Source organism: Miniopterus schreibersii (assembly GCF_964146895.1).
Source record: "Miniopterus schreibersii genome assembly, chromosome: 2".
NCBI classification, from domain to species: Eukaryota; Metazoa; Chordata; class Mammalia; order Chiroptera; family Miniopteridae; genus Miniopterus; species Miniopterus schreibersii.
In genome coordinates this window covers 35,517,062-35,536,897 of record NC_138102.1, presented here as the reverse complement: position 1 = coordinate 35,536,897, position 19,836 = coordinate 35,517,062, and the positions used below count along the sequence as shown (strand labels likewise).

General features: G+C 42.2%; 1 protein-coding gene across 1 annotated transcript in view; it reads left to right on the top strand.

Annotated features, from left to right (window-relative positions):
* Positions 1-19,836, top strand: part of UBAC2 (UBA domain containing 2) — a 164,229-nt gene that overhangs the window by 127,587 nt on the left and 16,806 nt on the right. The gene's annotated exons all lie outside the window — the stretch shown is intronic.

The window sequence follows — 19,836 nt, the reverse complement described above, 5'->3', positions numbered from 1 at the left end:
AGCTGTCTCATTGGTCTGGCAAGCTGGCAGTTCCTTAGTCACATGGTATGTGAGAGGGTTCATGTATTCCACAGTCTTGCCAGTGCTGTGCCCACTTTGTTCTAAGTGGGCCTTGTGGTCTGATGTAATGTGATTTAGCACCCTGGTCGGTAAGCAAGCATTCAGTACACCCACAGATAGTGGTGCTGGGTCTCTTTGAGGGATGCTGGTGTATTGGGGCTCAGCATTGGTCTCTATCCCTACCACCAAGGCTTCTCTGTTCATGTGCCAGCACTGGGGTGGCCGATGGCTGGCTGGTGTCCACCAGCTGAGTCATTCTGTCTCCCACTTCTGTGCTGGATGTCCATAGCAGACATTAACCAACCAAACAGATGTCACACTGCATGCCTATTCCTTTAGCTATGTCCATATGCCTTCTCCTCAGGTCTTTAGCTATGTCCATATGCCTTCTCCACCTTTCAGTCCCCTGAACTACCAACCAAGTTATTTACCACATCCAGTGAATCCATATATGTTATTACCTCAGGCTACTTCTCTTTCCACACAAAGTGGATGACCAAATTCACTGCCCAGGCTCTGCCCATCTGGAGGATTTCCCTTCATTGCTGTCTTTCAGGATCACCACTGAGTGGAGCTGTAGTGCGGTGAGCTCACAGTCCATTTTCAGCTTTCACTTGTCTACTGAGCCAACCCACCTATGAACCCAATTTGGCCATTTTCCTCTCTGTCACTTGGTCATAGCGCCCCACCCCCCGTGCGGCAGGAGGTGGGAACTGAGAAAGAGGTTTCGGTGCAACAGAGGTGATAACGTGGTGGTCTGGCACACCTGCCTCTGCAGCTCACCTGTGCCCTCTGGCCCTGCTCATGCTGACCCCAGATACACCACCTCCATCTGAAGATGCATTTCCGTGGGTGCAGCTGACCTTAGAACTTCGTAGATCTCACACTTCTGACCACTTTATGCCCATGGTCAGGCACACCCTATCCCCAGGGTCTAGCAGCAGGTTTTCAAAAGTGTATCATTCTCTGCTATATGTGCACGCTCTTGCTCCAGGACCCTAGGGATCCAGAGCATGATTTTCTCCCTATGACTTGATACAGATTCCACGGTGTCTTTCCCCACCACAGACACTGCATGCCACAGGATCTACTAGGTTGTACAGCCCAGGAATCCATGAAATAGACCAAATGAAACAGACCAAAATTCCTGGAGAGTACATGCGAACTGGGCAACTGTGAAGTGATGTTGTTTGATCTGTGGCTCTGCCCTCTGCTTGGCAGGCTCCTCCACTTCCCAAGGCTGGTCTTGCCCCCAGTAGGTCTTGGGTTCAAAATCCCAGCCCTGGACTCGTGTCAGAGGCTTTACACTAACTGGTCTGCTGAGAGTGAAGAGCACACTATTTCTTCAGTCCTAGGCTTACTCAGTCCCCCTCATTTATTCCCAACATCAGCCTGAAGAGATAATAGCTACTTACTTCCTGTCCCCTGAGGCTCGGGGTGCTGGCTGCACAGGGGACACACCTGCTGATGGGAGTGCAGGAATAAGACTCAGATGTGTCCACCACAAGGCCTCTGCCCCTGATGCTTCATCAGGCTACTTCCCAGTTAGGAAGCTCCTTGGTGATTTTATTTTATTGCCTTTTTTGCTTCCACTGGCAGAAACTCGGTGCCAAGTTTAATGTTCAATCAAATTAACTGTTTAACCCAGAGTTAGAACTTCTGCTTCCATCTTGTGTATGTTTTTAAAATATCTTTTTGTTTGTTTTAATGTCCTTGTACCTTTTATTGTAGGCAACCTCAAATTCTGTTAGTACATTTAAAATAAATCTGTTATTTGTTTAAAAAACTGTTGATTTTCAGCCCTGGCCAGGTAGATCAGTTGGTCGAAGCATCATCCTGTACACCAAAAGGTTGTGGGTTTGATTCCCAGTCAGGGCACATACCTAGATTGTGGGTTCAATCCCCAGTCATGCATGGAAGGGGCCAACCAGTTGATGTTTCTCTCTCTTGCTCGCTCTCACTCTCTCTCAAATCGATAAGCATATCCTCAGGTAAGGATAAATAAGTAAATACTGTTGATTTTCAGAGGTTTTTCATAGAACCCTGAGTTACTTTGTTCATAAAGTCTTTCGGTTACTAATTACTTACTATACATTAGATAGAGCTGTCTGCAGTTTGTAATTTCAAGCATTACAAAGTAATGCTAAAGCTTCATTTCAGTGTATTTCTATTTCTTTTGTCTGCTCTCTGTCCTATTTATCTTGCTGCCTGGAAGCTGCTTAGTACTCTGCCTCCAACCTCCTCACAGGTCCTCACTTGGCCCTGGAGTCACAGTCAGTCTGTCAGTCGATACTTGAGACTCTCTGACCAAGACTGATGGGTACTCTGTGGGCACAAAGGAATGAAAAACATGTCTTTTCCTTCACTGAGTTTGTAATCAACTTCAGGAAGCTGGGGCAGATATACCTACGTTAGATAAACATCCGAGAACACTGAGATATTGACCCAAGTACCCAGAGCATGAAGATATCAGAGAAGAGCACCCTCAGTGTGGAATGATACCCTGGAAAGAGGTTTCTACACTAGAAGGATGGGCAGGAGTTGGATGGACATAGAAAATGGGGCAGATTATCCCAGAGGAGAGGACCAGCAAGAGTGAGGGAAGCATGGAGATGAGGAAAAGGCGCTGGAAAGGAAAGAACTCAGGGAGACCTGTTTGACTGGAGAGTGGTAGGATACAAAGTGAGAAATGGGATGTAACACAACAAATGTAATAGAGGGAGGTATTTTTAAACCTGATAACCGATTTGGGTTTTGACACTGGAAGCAGTGGAAAGTGGTTTAGTTACTAATAAAGGCAGGACAGTTATCTCAGACAAATTCATCACATTGCAATATGTTAGATGGATGGGAGAAAGGAGAGAGCATAGAGGAAGAGACAAGTAGAAGGTGATTTCTTAAATCTAGCTCTCAGCTGTATAGATGCCTTGGCTAGGATAATGGCAGTCTCTTCATTGAGCTCTTCTGTTCACTCCTTAACTGTATTGTTTCCCAAGCTCCACTCCTTCCTCAGCCTGCTGAGCTTTACACACCCTAGACACTCCCAGCAGGTGACCTGCCCAGTCCATCCCTCCTAGCTCATGGCTCCCAGATTTAGATCTGTGGACTGGACCTCCTTCCCTCCTGGGCTCCAGACCCACATATCCTGCTGCCTAGTGGACATCTCCACTTGAATGTTCCACAGGCCTTTGAAATTTACCATTTCTATGCTAAATTTACTTCTCCTCACTTCCTACCCTGATGAAAAGCACCATTATCCACCCAAAGGCCCAAACCAGAAAATGTTGGCTTCCCTAGACTGTTGCCTCATGCATTCATATCCCTCTCATCATCCCCCTCCGCTAACTACCATAGTCTTCCTTCTTGATGTAAATCTGCCGTTTCCTCTCTCTTCATCCCACTGCCTTAGTTCAGGCCACCATCACTACTTACTGGATTTCTACAGTAGCCTCTTACTAACTTTGTCACAACTGTCTCTCTCTCCCCACTCTGCCCCATAGTTCAGGCCCCAGAGTGATCTCATTTAAAACACAAATCTGATTGTTCACTTCTATTAAAATCCTTCAGAAGCCCTCTGTAGCTTTCAAGGTTACAACTCATTACACAAGGCCCCTTCCTGCTTGTCAGCCACATCTCCTCTGGCCCCATGTGCAGCCCTCAGGCCAACTGTGCTATTTGCAGTTTTTCATAGCCCCTTGTTTCTCACTTCTTGCCTTCACGTCTGCCCTTTTCTCTGCCTAAAACAAACTTCCCCCATCCCATCTTCCCCATCCCACCCACACATACAATCTTCGCTTGCCCAGCTCCTGTTCACTTTTCAGTATCCATATCAAATATCACCTCGTCTGGGAAGCCTTCACCAGCCTCCCAGTCAGATCTGTTTCTCTCTCTGTGCTTACAGCCCCTGGGTGTCTCTCCCTCATGGCATTCACCACTCCTGCCCCTCTACCAATAGTGTGTCCTGGAGTGGGTGGAGACTTTTTTCTTTGTATTGCCAGTATGTGAACAATTCCTGGCACATAGTAGGAACTCACATATTTGGGGAATTAATGACTAAATGTACAATAAATGTTTACAGAATTACTTAATATACTGAGGCCAGCTGAATACAGGTAAGCAGTCAGGGCTGGAAAGTATATAGATAACCTCTGAGAGGACAAGTGTGAAGCGAACCATTAAAGACAGCCTGAGACCCATGTTTAGGGAGTACAAAGAGAAGGAAGAAAAGGAATTTTGGGGAGAGGGGAAGAGAACTGGGAAAGTTTAGTGGAAAGGGAGCCTTGGAGAGTAGAATGTTTCAGGACGAGTGGAAGAATTAGTGTTCAACAGATTCAGATGCCACTCCCCCCGCCCCCCAAAAAAAGAACACACCAAGATGAGATAATGACTAGGAAGACACCAGTAGACTCAGCAGGAATTAATTCACATAAAAAAAAAAGTTTTTAAATTGATTTTAGAGAGGGAGAGAGAGAGAAACATCGATGTGAGAGAGAAACATCTATTTGTTGTCTCCAGTACTCGCCCCAACCAGGGATCAAACCCACAACCTAGGTATGTGCCCTGATCAGGAATTGAACTGAGCCACACTGGCCAGGGCAAGAATTGATTCACTTTTGAAAGGAGTTTCAGTGGGAATGCAACACTGAGAAGTGATGCATGGGATGGAAGTGGAGCAAGAATAAGCACCACTTCTCTTCCTATCAGCTGTGTGTAGTCACATCTACATTCTTTAAAGTGAACTATGCTGTTATACTACTGAAAGCATGTTTAATACGTTCTGTAGCCTGTAGCATATACAAATTGCATGGCTCTAAAGGACAACAAACGGTGTGACAATTCCATTAGGCCTTGCTTCACCTGAACCTTGAGACTAGAACACTGACAGGGGCAGCGTACGGGGTCCTTACATCCTCACGCACAGTGATGGGATCTTTCTGAACACCTCCACAGTAGTTAGCCACTCAGGAGTTAATGGTTATGAAATCTGAGTTTCTACATAATAATGCAGCAAAGAGAGTCACTATCTTTCTGCAGAAATAGAAGAAATAGAAGTTTCTTCTATTTCTCATCTCCCTTCATGCCCTTCTCCCATTCTGTAATTCATGTAGGGGCAGTGTGTTGAATATACTTTAACTCTACTTTCAACAGCTCCTTGTTCCCAGAGTCACTCCTCTTCCCCTAACTGAATTGCTGGCTCTGTGGTTGATGCCATCTCAGAGTCATTTGGGTACTTGCCGCAGCTGTAGGTTGTTTTTCCACTGCCAGCACCGTTACATAACGTTGCACGGTTTGTGTTTTATTCATTCATCGAGTAGTTTCTCACCTCTTGAAGGACAGGAGCTGTGTGTTTTACTTATTTACTTATGTCTCTTTTGGTTCTGCTGCAGTGCACTCCCTCAGTGTCACTACCCTGACCTTCAAGCAGTTTGAGCCCACCAGGGGAAGACAGATGAGTCAATACTCAGTGCTAAGTTTCTGTGGGAGTTTGTGCACAGCAAAAAGAGAGTCCTAGTTCTCCCTGAGGGACTCAGCAAAGCCCTGTGTGGTTGAGGGAAATCCTGAAGAGGCCAACATTGTGGTAGGTATTTCAGGCCCAGGGAGCCTTGAGGGAAAAACACAGGGACTTCAAATAGCGTGGGAACAACATTTGCCTAAGCTCAGGGTTTTCTTAAGGAAAAGACAGAGAAAGATGAGGCTGGGGAGAAAGCCGGGGCCAGAACATAGGGTTCTTACGCCACACTAAGAGTTCTTTTTCCCTTTGTCCCGCAAGAAGTAGTGAGTCACTGAAACCTTTTATGCAGGACTAAGTTAGATTTATTTTTAAGAAAGATTACTTTGGCCATAATCTAAATGATCTGTTTAAAAGGTGATACTGGAGGAAGAAGACCAGTTGAGAGATGATGAGGATTCCCAGTATTTCAGGATATTCGTGGTGGTGAGGTGGCACCTGCTCGCTGAGTGATAGCAGGTGGCCACAGTCAAGCTTTGCAGAGCCTCTGTGTGTTCAGACCTCCAGAGCAGTCATTCACATCTCCTATAATAATGAACGCCTGAACAGTGGGGTTGCTGCATGGGTCTTCTCAGCTTCTCAGTACATATTTGCCTCTTTTTGCTAGTCACATTGGAAGAAACCCATATGCTAACGGCAGAAATGCAGCAGGATATGAAAATGAAAAGAGCAAGGAATTCGCAGTTAAGGGATCAGCCCTGGGTTGGCAGGGAGGTCTTTACACTGTCTAATAGGGTTGTCATGAGGATAAAATAATTTATAGAAAATTACTTTCTATACTGTCAAATATTAGTTATTATGATCACATTGGGCACCTGTGTTCTGGCTCTCAGGAAGTTCGAGAGAGAGTCCTGATTTAGAAGCTAACATATGGTTATTACGCTTAAAAACTTGTAACCTTTAGAACAAGGGTCAAGCCCATGGGCCAGACCCAAAGCTAAGAATGGTTTTTACATTTTCAGTGGTTCTTTTAAGTACCTACATAATATCTTTGATTTTGCCACTTGGTTCTCAAACCTTAAAACATTACCATCTGACCTTTTACAGAAAAACTTTGCCAGCCCCCTGTTCCAGAAGATTGTGTAGCCAGCAGCTTTCAAAGCAGCTTTTTACTGGGATGTCTGAATTCTCTGCGTTATTTGTGTGACCATTTTATCTGTTGGTTGATGATGATAGTGGTGTTACAGGCACTACAGGCATGCTTTGTTTCATTGAGCTTCGCTTTATGGTACTTCACAGATGTTGCATTTTTTACAAAGTGAAGGCAAGACCCTCCGCCAGCAAAAAGATAGCGACTCTCTTTGTTGCAATACTCTCTTTATTATACGGTGCTCTGGAACCAAACCTGCAATATCTGCGAGGTATGCCTATATACACCACAGCCTAAACTTGGTGATAAAACTTCCCGCAAGGTATTTCTATAGAATCTCTATTTACTTTAGAAGTAGAATTAAGGTGAAGCCCACTATGAATGCATCATGCTTGGTATAAGCCAAGTGGGAATTTTGTCAACAAAGCAACGAAGTCAGTTGGTGCTAATTTTTGCGTTACCCCTTCACATCCTTGGGCTGCCCAGTGTTTCCTGGATGATCATCACTGAGCTGTCTGTGTAACCTGCTCACCATTATTCATACGAGTATTTCAGTTATTTTCTCAGTATTTGGGTTAATTGAGTTACCTATATTCTGTCACCTTCTCTTGGTAACATTTTGTGGCTGTGAAAATTGTTTCTCTCTTTATCCACCCCAGCAACAGTTGTTAGGTAACATCTAACATGTGCATTATAATGAGTCATAGCTGTCTTGCAAATCAGGAGAGTTCCTATCATTAATCAAGTGCTTTTGATTAAGTATTTTTAATTTAGTAAAATACTTTTAGTATATTATAAGTGCTCTCAGGAACTCAGTGTATTTTTAGGTTCCTAAATAGCTCTCTTGAGATAGAATTCATATAACATATATAATTCACCTACTTAAAGTAGACAATTCAGTGATTCTTAGTATAGGCACAGAGCTGTACAACCATCACTGCATTCAATTTTAGAATCTTTTTATTATTGAAAAAAGAAACTCTACCCATTAGCAACTACTCCCCAGTTCTTCCATCCCTCTAGCACTGAGCAACCACTGATCTATTTTCTGTCATATAGAGTTGCCTTTTCTGGGCATTTCATATAAATGGGACCATATGCTATCTGGTTCTTTGTGACTGGCTCACTTAGCATCATGCTTTCGAGGTCCATCCATGCTGCAGCATGCATGATTGTACCTCTGAATGTTTAAATAGCAAGACCTACCCACTAGACCTTTATGCTGGCAGGTGCCAACCCATCGAACCAGTTTCATTGCCTCTCATCCGGCTAGGTCTTTGAGTAAGCTTCTTACCTCTTGGCCTCACCAACATATAATTTCCATTGACATCCTTTCCACAAAATGTATCTGATATGCTGCCAGGCTCTTGAGAGTACCACAGTGAACAAGACAGTGTGATCCTTCCTCTCAAGGAGGCAATTACAGTAAAATGTTACAATTGCTCTTCTAGAAGAAGCACCTAGCCCATCCATGAGAGTCAAAAAATCGTATCTAGAGAAAGCACATTCTGAGTGGATCCTGAACACTATATGCCTGTACCTACATGTGTGTGTGTGTCTGTGTGCGTGTGCATGCATGCATGTGTGTATGTGTGTGTAGTGAAGGAGTCCACCTTGAGTCCAAAGGAAACAAGTTCTCCGCCTGTATTAACCCGAGCAGCTTTAAAGCCATCATGTGGGCATGTGGCACACTTCTCAGCACTTTTCCTTTTTAGCTTCGTTTGCTGTTTCACTTTTTGATGCAATTTGTTTTAAAAACAGTTCTTGTCAAGTTGCTGTGCTGCCTTGTCAAAAAGCAATCTAATCAGTTAGAGCTAGCTAGCTCTTTTATGACTTTTTTCTCTTATGAGTATGAAGTGTATAGTATCAGGTGTGGAATAAGTTACTAGTGCTTAGTTGATAAAAATCTGCCAACTACATGAAAATCAGGTGCTAGAACTCTATTTTCCAGTGAAATTAAAGGTAAGCTGTTTATCTCAATCTGTACCTCCTTGCAAAAGCTATGGTTAATGTTTTGGGTACGCTGGTAGTTGATCATACTGACCTTTCTGACAAAGATAGGATCAGTCTAAATTCTAATCCCTTTCCAAGACTGACTCATTAAGTGACCTTGAGAAATTCATTTCTGTTTTCCATCCTACCATGGTATCTTCATGAGAAAGAAGAACATGGCACAGTCTCATGGTATTTAAGAAAACAAGTAAATAGTGATGATGTGCTTGGTTTTTGGAGACATTAGAAGGTATAAACAATCCTTATTCTTATAATTTTTTTTCTTTTATCACCTTTTAAAACCATGATTGAATTTAGAAATGTTCCCTGACTCAGACATCATGTTAAACCAGGGTTTATTAGAAAAATCGTCCTCATAATTAGTTTACAAGTGTTCCTCCCTCAAAACCAGAAAACAATTCTAGTGCAGGACAGAGCGCTGGGGCACCCCTGAGTTTCTCAGGAAAAATCCTTCTGCTCATCTTGAGAAGCCTTGAATTTCATGGAACCAACCCCAGGTACAGACCTTGCAGCTTGGTGCTGTGGCTTATGGACATATTTGTGAATAAAGCAGCAAGAGCCCAGGAATTTCCGAGGTAGTGAGTCAAGATCTCCTGTCCTAGATAAGAGCATAGATTAGCGATACTGAGATTTTAAAAAATCATCCTTTTTAAGTGATAGTAGTGTGTGCACTCATGTTGAAACTGGATTCCCAGGGTGGGGGGGTGGCAGGTGCAGGCATAGTCTGTGGCTTTGGGCTGAGAGGCCACTGCACAGCGCCTCACTTCCCTGCATTGGCCTTCCTAGTTTATAAACTGTCCACCGCTGCAGTTCTACTAGGAGTGGTTGCTGAGGGAGCTCAGGTTCCTTAGAGATCCTTGGTCAATGCAGGTAAAACTCATGAGAAGCACAGGAGAGTATAAAATGGAGGTTGTCTAGATCAGTGTCTGCCTACAATACTTACTACAACAGCTCTGACAGGGGCCACAAGTTCCTGTTGGAACAGTGAATATCTGTTTTTGAGAGAGAACTGCTTGGCTTCCATTTATTTTTTAATATATTGATTAGGAAGAGGCAACTCATAATTAGTTTAAGGATCATCTAGTCCAGCCTCCCATTTTACAGATGAGGAAACCTAGACTCAGTGTTATATTCTCCCAAGATTGGCAGCTTGACCAGTTCTGTAGAAGTTTGGCAGAGGGGGAAAAGCAGTAAGAATTTGTACTGTCCAGAAAGAAGCCAGTTACAGATAAAGAACAAGAGCTGGTCCCCACACAAACTGGCAGGGGGACGGGTGGTCCAAGGGAGCAGGGGAGGGTATTTTGGGTGACAGGCACAATTTAAGCAGACATAGTCTGCAATACATGAGGGACCCAGTGAGTGGAAGGAACATGCAGGGGAGAGGTAAGAACCAGTTTATGGTGGGCTGGTTTGGGAGGGCCTTCAGAACAGGAGAGAATAGATGTGATGCAGTACAAGTTTCAGTCGAGGCAGTGGCTTTGTGGAAGGGCTTATAGTGAAGACTCACCTGCAGTGCTGTACAGATGGATTGGGGCAATATTAGTGGCAGTGATGTCATCCAAGTGGCTGTTGGCTTAATCTCAGAGTGGGGTGAGGACTTATACAGTGGCAGCACCATTCAAAGGAGGAATCAGTGGCTCTTCAGAATTGGCTGGATTTGATGCATAAAGAAGAGAGTTGAGTCCAAAATGTCCCCGGGCTTTCAGGCAATGCTGATCTAATATTGACAGGAAAGATGCAGTTCTCCCAGCACAGTGCTTGTTGAAGGACAAGTAAGGGAATGAGAGGTGATCACTGAAGATGTGAAAATGGGATGAACTCTGTGGGAGAGGAGATGTAAAAACAGAGCGGAAATCTTGAGTAATCACCAATCTCATTTTTAATAACGAGTTTCACCTCTTTTACATCAGAACACATACTGGTAACAAGTACCAGAACTAATTTTAATTTCGACTTTATTTAATTTTTGTGCAGAGCTAAAGTTAAGGAGGAAACTGCCCTAGCCAGTGTAGCTCAGTTGATTGAAAGGTCAAAGGTTCGATTCCTGGTCAGGGCACATACCTAGGTTGTGGGATTCAGGATGTTTGCAGGGGAGGCAACCAATCAATGTTTCTCTCTCATATCAATGGTTTTCTCTCTCTCCTCCTCTCTCTCTAAAATCAATTTAAAAAAAAAAAACCCTCGGGTGAGGGAATAAAAAATAATAAATAAAATAATAAAGAAGGAAAAATACATGACCAAAAAGTTGGCAGATGGGGGAAAAACAAGAGATATAATACAGAAATCAGTAATCCCCATACTGAAAGATGCTGTTTTATTCATATTTTCAGGGAAACCGTATCGAAGTTCTTATCTTGTGCAGTCCTTACCATAACTTGTGCTCAGTGTTCATGAGCATGTCATGCAAATTAAGATGGTAAAAAGGCCTTAAGCCAAGAGATAGGTGTCACCTTCCTATGCCAGATGTCCGTGGGAGCCCGCTATCTCCCTCACACCACCCCTCACCTCCACCTCCTCACAGAAAACGTTGAGTGTTCCCATTCTCTACCAAAATAAAAGCAAACCCCCAAAAAGGTGAGGACATCTTTGATTCTGATTCTGATTCTCTCTGGATGAAAGGGTTACCATTTGAAGAGGGGCTCGCCAGCCAGCTTCTCCTAAATGGCAAATGAGTGTGTTCAGTCTACGGCTCAGCGCGCATTCCCGATACCACACTTGATCATCACCCCCCCCCCCCCAAAGGACAGGAAGCTGAAATGAAACTGTTTACTCAGGGCCTGTTGGTAGGGTGACTGGTCAAAAGCCAAATTTGAATCCTCTTGTTCTTTTTACAGTCTTCCGCTGCCCCAGTGTGTCTCCCCCAACAGGGATTTACCAGGTGCTTTGTTGAAGCAAAGGGAAAATACCTATGTCTCTTGAGTTTGCAGGTGAAGTTGAAACTAATTTAGCCTGTTGTTAAAATTGTTCCCGTTCTCAGGAGAAGTAAGATCAGGAGACTCAGGCCTCTCAAGAGAAAGGTCATCACTCAAACACACAAGATTCAGGACACATGTCTGTTGGCTCACACAACAGTTGAAGTGTTCCTTGCAGGAAGCAGCAAAAGCCAAAGCTTGTTGACTTGCATCCTAAGCCAATGCATAGTAGACTCTCTAGCTTCTTCATAGTAGACTCTCTAGATGCCTCCTCGCTGCCCTCTCCTCGCTGCTATCTCAGTTCAGTCCCTAGTCCAGGACCCATAGACCTGGACCTCCCAACTCAAGAATGGGATGGACAGGCGAAGCCATGGCCTTCAGAACTCTAGCCAACCAGAGCAAGAGAAAGGAAGAAAAGACGTGGCAGAGAGCAGTAGTGCCAATGGAAACTTTTACCTCCCAAGCCAAAGGCTCTAAAAACTGAGCAAAGTGATGCATTTCACCTGATACTACTACTGTGGAAACTGCTTTCTGCTCTGCTGAGAAAAGTGGTAAGATATACAGTTATCTGAGCCCCCAAAACTGGTCAGTAGGGTAAACCACAAAGAAAAAATGAGACAGCTATAAGTCTATCATAAGATTTTTGTTTAAGTCCTGCTAAGACTGTTTGATGCTAAACAGCCCAAAAAGATAGTGTAATATACTGTTTTTATAACACTCTGTACAAATGAGAGGGTTGTGTCCCTTCATATTACATGGCTAGATTCAGGCTGTTCAGTGCTTCGACTCTTCATATATTTTTCCTTTTTTATTGAATTTATTGGGGTGACATTGGTTAATAAAATTACATAGGTTTCAGGTGTTCAAGTCTATAATATATCATCTGTATATTGTATTATGTTTTCACTACCCCAAGTCAAGTCTCCTTCCATCACCATTTATCCCCCTTTACCCTCTTATACCTCCCCCCACCCACCTTTTCCTTCTGGTAATCACCATACTTTTGTCTTTGTTTATGAGTTGTTGTTTTTCTTAATTCCTTCACCTTTTTCACCCAGCCCCAAAACCCCCCTCCCATCTGACAGCTGTCAGTCTGTTCTCTATCTGTGAGTCTGTTTCTATTTTGTTTGTTAGTTTATTTTGTTTATTCGTTTCCAGGTATGAGTGATATCATATAGCACTTATCTTTCTCTGACTGGCTTATTTCACTTAGCATAATGCTCTCCAAGTCCATTCATGCCTGTTGCAAAGAGTAAGATTTCCTTCTTTTTATGGCTGAGTAGTATTCCATTGTGTAAATATACCACAGCTTTTTTATCCACTCATCTACTGAAGAGTATTTGGGCTGCTTCCAAATCTTGGCTATTGTAAATAACGCTGCAGTGAACATAGGGGTGCATGTATTCATTCAAATTAGTGTTTTGGGTTTCTTAAGATATATTCCCAGAAGTGGTATTACTGTTCCATGTTCCATTTTTAATTTTTTGAGGAACCTCCATACTGTTTCCCACAAGTGGCTGCACCAGTCTGCATTCCCACCAGCAGTGAACTAGGGTTCCCTCTTCTCCACATCCTCACCAGCACTTGTTGTTTGTTGATTTATTGATGATAGTCATTCTGACAGGTGTGAGGTGATATCTCATTGTTGTTTTAATTTGCATTTCTCTGATGATTTCTTCATATTTTAAGGCATTACCAATGAATTGTTTTCCAAATATGTAATAGGATTTATTCTGAGCTTCATAATTGCCCCTCTCTCTTTTATCCAAGTGATGAATGAATGTATTGCTAGTGTGTGTGGCAGTGGCAGTGGGGTTTGTTTTGTTTTGTTTTTCTTTTTTTTCCAGTTTTGCCATGAAGTTATTGCTGATGACAGCCACCTTCAGTAGTATCTCTTTCCTCTATATTAGTAGTGCTTATTATTTGTTCTAAATATAATAAGATACCCCTCACATAGTCCTTAATCACATGTGGCATCCTCAGTGTCTTTGTTTAGTTTTTGCTAATCTTCCCTGTATTGTTCCAGTTTTTCAATCCATGTGCTAGTGAAGTGAGCACATGTTTAGTTCTTAGTGTACCTTTGTTTTGTCAACTCAGCTAAGCTCTTTCCGGGCCGTGGGAAGTTAGTCACTTCTCTGCTCGTCACAGAAGTGGCCCCTGTGCAGCACACTGCGCATAGAAGGTAAGTGAATGAAATTAAGCATATTCATACTCCCACTACAAGCTGCAGCTTCCCAGGAGCGCTGGGAAGCAGTACAGTGGGTTACAAATACCCTCTTTATGATGAGTTACCATTTGTCATTTCACTGGCACCCCCAGGGCCTTCCAGCAATGTTTCTTTGTAACTACTAGTTCCTGTTGGAGGTAGATGGTGCCTCGTGTCCTTAACGAATGTGTTAGCTGTGTGCTTTGTTCTCTGAGCCTCCTTGCTTTAGCCCCTCCCAACCCTTCCATCCCAACATTCATTATTAACCTACCACCTAGGTCCCCATCTTCCAGCTAACTCTGAGGCCCTTGCTGAAGAAAAGTCCATAGAACTTAACTCAGCATTATGCTTTACTATGCATTTGTCCATTCATTTAGTCATTCGGCGAATATTTATTAAGTACTTACATATGCCAGGTGGCACATGGAGCTGAGTCTACAGACAAGGGCAAGGTAGTTAGTCTTGGCCCTTGTGGAGCTTATATCCTCCTGTGACATCCCAGCCAGCCAATACGTGATTGAAGTATAATGTACTAAGTGCTGCCGTAGAGAAGTGTAGCGAGAAAAAGCAGCATCAAACCTCAGACTCGGGGCATCAGAGACTGCTCCCAGGAGAGGGTCTAGAATGTGAGGGGGGGAGTGGTGAAAGAGACTATGAGAGTGGTAAACAGGGGACTGGCAAGCCATGTTATGAAATTCAGATTACAGCCTAAAAGCAGTGGGGACTTGAGTAGTATCAAAGAATATTAGCAATTACCTGAAAAGGCTCCTAATGTACTCTGCTTTTATTTTTCCCAGCTATATGTCCGTGTGTAGCTAGATTTTTTTTCTGTACGTCAAAAGCCATAGTAACATCTAACAAACTGAATGCAAAAGTAGATATGAGAATCCAACTATCTTCTATTAAGTCTGACATTAAAGAGATTGGCAAAAATAGAAAACAGTGACATTCTTCTCATAACTCTTTTCTCTTTTGGAAGGCATTATTGGCAAGTAATGAGTTTGTGACTGCTATTAATGAATTAATAAATATTTTAAGATTAATTAAAAGGCAGTGGGGAACCATTGAAGGGTTTTTAAGTAGAGGAGTAACAGGATAAGTTTTGTATCTTAGGGAAATCACTCTGAAGCTGCCCCACCCTTGGTGGTGGCAAGAAAGGGTTGAGAGAAATGGATGGATTCCAAAGACATTTAGAAGTTATAATTAACAGAGCCTGGTGATCTGGCTTAGGCAGTGGATGGATGTTGATTGATGTCATTCCCCAAGATTGGAGACACTGGAAGAGATGTGGGATTGAAGATGAGTTTTTGGGGGGATGTGTTCTATTTTAGGTATCTCTAAAACATCTAAGAAGTATCCAGGAAACAGTTGGTTATGTAACTCTGGGGTGCTGTGCCTGGATTGGAGAGAGGGGTTAGGCATCTGCATCACTTGCATAGTAACTAAAGCCCTAGGGACGCACTAGCACCTGGGGACAGAACATGGACAGAGAAGAGAAACCATCCTAAACAGAGCCTTAAAGGACACCAGTATTTAAAGGACAGGTAGAAGAAAGTGGCTCTGAGGGGCACTGAGAAGACATCACCAGAGGGCTTGAGAGACCAGGAAAGTGTATGTTACACAGAAGTGCAGACAGGGGTGTCAAGGAGGGAGTGGTCACTAGGGCCCAGTGCCCCTGGAGGTCAGGCAGAGAGCTGAGGGAGCTGCACTGGATCAAACAAAGGGTGCTATTGGTAACCTGGAGGAAAAAGGAAAAAACTGTTTGTTAGAATATCAGACCATGAGCTTCCAGAAGGCAGGGATGTTGTTATAATTCTTTCTAGCTTCATTGCTTAAGGAACCGCCAGCTAAATTAGACGCTCAGTAATTCTGCCAATTTTCCCTTTACTGGGGCAACTGAAACATTCTGTTTTTTCCTGCCCCTGAACTCCGTGGTGGTCCATCCCCATTGTAAACTGCTCACATTAAAGGTATAGGTATTTCCTTAGAGTCTGGGTAGAATTTCCCAACTACTGTATCACTGTCACAGATAGGCTGAGATATTGATCCCTTCGGCCCTTGGGGCAGCTGGAAGAGCCTAAGCTTCCATGCTAGTTGCAGGTATTTTTGGCTGTCCTGTGTGTCACACAGATACATCTTTTACTATATGTGCCATGATGCGAAGAATATTGAAAAACCATGATCTATAGCAGGGTTAGTAATTCCTTCTATAGGTGCCGCCTCGCTTCCTCTGTGCCTAAGGCAGGTATCACTAAACAGTAATATTACTCATTTCTAATGAACCCACACCCTCCCCCAGAATCTCCCCAACATGGTCCACAGGCAACCACAGACAGTGCAGTGGATGTGGCCCTGCCTACCTGCCTTATGCTTCAAAACCTAGCACACTGATAAAGACTTTCAGATTACCAAAGATAAAGAGGTGAATTCTTTTCCAGTGACCAACTTTTTAAAAATAAGGTGAGGATTCTCTTAGGAAAAAAAATGTTAATTGTTCTAACCCATCACATCCTTATGCCTACTCTGTGATTGTTTTCCATTTCGCTCTTTGACAGAACACCTCCTTGGCTGGGGAATCAGCCCAGGCTGCTCTGAGCTTAGAGCTGTACTGGCCACCTGGGAGGGTTGAACAAATTTTACCCCCAGTATTTAAAGGACAAGTAGAAGAGATGGCTCTGAGGGGCACTAGAAACATTCAGAGTGGGCATCGACCAATTGCAGCCCTCCAGGATCCTGTGGTCAAGTTGGGAAGACAAGAAAAAACACTGTAAGGCATAATGCAAATGTTAGGTAACAATAATAGCTGATATATAATAAGCTTTTAGAAGTTTTCAAGCTCTGTTTTAAATACTTTCCTTGCATTAATTCATTTATTTATTATCATATCCTAATGAGGTAAGTGTATCACCATCTTATAGATGAGAAAACCAAGGTTCAGAGAAGGCCTAAGGTCACACAGTAAGTGCCAGAGATAGGATTTGAACCCAGGCTCTGGAGACTGCTCTCAATCATTGTTTCCTCTACCATTTTGTTCCTCTATCATTACTCCTTAGCATTGCCTTGACCCTTGAAGTAGGTATTGACCTATCCTTAGTCCCCTGTCTTAATAGTTTGAGGAAAATGCCTGGTTCTCCTCTCCATTGTTTAAATCATCCTCATCCTCTAAAAGTCAGCTCAGCCCCCATCCTCTGTGCAGTTTTACCCTTATACTTTGCAATTGATCGATGCCCACTCTGAACATTTGTAGCTCTTTACCTGATGCCACACAGCTTCCTCCTTTATCATATACCATCTTACCACATTCTGACTGTTCTATTTCTGCATGCCTTGCCTTCTCCCCAGGAGATCATGAGCCCCATGTGAGCAAGACCAGACCATGCACCTTGCTCCTACTCTCCTATGGGAGCTGTGAGCCCCCTGAAAGCCACTGGAGAGCTCTTATGCCCCAGCTTCTTGGTGTAGACACTTCTCAGTGTAGTCACTGCCTGATCTTCCCATTCCCAAACCTGCCAAAGCCGTTAGAGGTGGAGTTCTATTCTATGTAATTTCTGCTTGATAAAGTGTTTCAAACACTTACTGCTGTCAGTTGGAAAATTAACCATTTTTTTCACAAGAAATTTTATTATATTTGGAAACCTTTTTTAGCCACTAATAACAGATACTTCATAAAACGGCTGCTCAAAATGCAAGCTGTTTCCTTTTTCCTCTTTTAAATGTGTGGTTATTGCTTTTGAAGAAGACAAAGTGAAGGAAGCGTTTCCTGTTTGTAGAGCCTCACATGTAACCCTAAAGAGCAGATTAGTGTCAAAACATCCTAGAACCTAGAGCTCCTGTAACTTTCTGCTTTTTAAGCACCTTTTTACTATCACAGTAGTAGAGAAATTGGGGGTTGGTTTGGTTTTGCCTACTCTTTCACTCTCACTCCCTTTGAAGAAACAAAATATTACAGATTCAAAGGTTCGTGCCCCTTCCCACTGTCCTGTAGCTGGTGTGTCATTTCTAATGCCTATGCATGTTTGCATCTTACTAGATGTGTATGTATCCGGGTATGTATCTGGACATTTTGGTCCAGGCCAAAAAGCATTGGAAGGAATGAGCAGCAGATTACAGGAAGCTGAAGATCAGATTAGTGAATTAGAATACAGTATAGAAAAAAAAAATCACTCCATCAGAGAACTGAAAAGAAAAAACAATTTAAAAACAGGAGGACAGTCTAAGGGAGCTGTGGGACAACATGAAATATAACAATATTCACATCATAGGGGTGCTAGAAGATGTAGAAAGTATGCAAGGGTTAGAGAACCTGTTTGAAGAAATAATGGCAGAAAACTTCCCGAACCTGGTCAAGGAAAAAGTCACACAAGTTCAGGAGGCACAGACAGTCCCAAACAAGAAGAACTCAAAGAGGCCCATGCCCAGACACATCATAATTAAAATGCCAGAAATTCAAGACATAAAGAGAATATTAAAGGCAGCAAGAGAAAAGCAATTTGTTACCTACAAAGGAGCTCCCATAAGGCTGTCAGCTGACTTCTCATCAGAAACTCTACAGGCCAGAAGGAAATGGCATGAAGTATTCAATGTAATGAAAAGCAAGGATCTAAAACCAAGACTACTCTATCCAGCAAGGCTATCATTCAAAATGGATGGTGAAATAGCTTCCCCAGACCAAAAAAAGGCTAAAGGAGTTTATCACCATTAAATCAGCATTGCAGGAAATGTTAAAGGGATTGCTATAATAAGAAGTTGAAATAGAGGAAAAGAGAAACATAGGCATAAAGAAATAAAATGGCAATAGATAAGTACCCGTCAATAATAACCTTAAATGTAAATAGATTAAATGTTCCAATAAATAGACATAGGGTAGCTGAATGGATAAGAAAACATGACCCAAATATATGCTGTCTACAGGCTGGGAAAAAAAAAACCCAACAACACTTCTGGAGGACTTTAAAGGAGAGATTGCCAGCAATACAGTCAGTAGGGCACTTGAACACCTCATTGACTTTACTGGATGGATCTTCCAGACAAAAAATCAACAAGGAAACAGTGACTCTAAATGACACACTAGATCAGATAGATTTAATTGACATTTACAGAACATTTCACCCCAAAGCTGCAGAATATAAATTCTCCTCAAGTGCACATGGGACATTCTTTCCATTTTTTATTTCCAGTTGTGTGACTTTTTATTTTGTATATTATAGTTTTGATAGTGATTTCTAATTTAATTGCATTGTGGTCAGAAAATACAATCTGATATTTATGTTTTGGTATTTCATATAAGACTTAGTACAGTCACTTTTTATAAATATTTTGTGTATGATGGAAAAGAATGTATATTCTCTAAATATTGAGTGCAGGCTATATACATCCATTTAAACAAACTTATTATTTATGATCTATATTATTATTTTTGTCAGCTTCATCTATCAAGATATGCTAAAATTAAATATATGTCTGGAAGTTTCCAATTCTCTTGTAGTTCTATTAATTTTGGTTTTCTATATTTTGATGCTTTTGCATTCTAGATAAATATCAATGTATTCTACTGATTTTATCCCTAGTAATGCCTTTTTTGCCCTTGAGGTCTATTTATTTTACATAAATATAGAGACATCAGTTTGCTTTGTTTAGCACTTTTCTGATATTTCTTTTTCCATCTCTTTACATCATCTTGTCTATGTCTTTGTAATTTAGGTTTGTCTACTGTTGGGTATGGGGGGAGGGTAGGAGAGATTTCAAAATTGAGAATCTCAGCCTTTGAGTTGGTGAGTTTGTCCATGTGTATTTATTGTGATCACTAATATATTTGAATTTATTTCTGCAAATATTTTTCCAGAAATTTTTGCATAACATCTTTATTTTTAATTTCCCTAATTTTTTCAAAAAAATTTTATAATGTATTTTTTTAAGTCATCCTCTGTATCTTAGTCACTTTTAAACTTCTGATTTTATAGTTGTTTTCAGATTGTCCCAAGTTTAGGTTCTTAGGGATCTAACCCTCCTATTTATTATACACACTGACTCTTGCTTGTGATGTTTT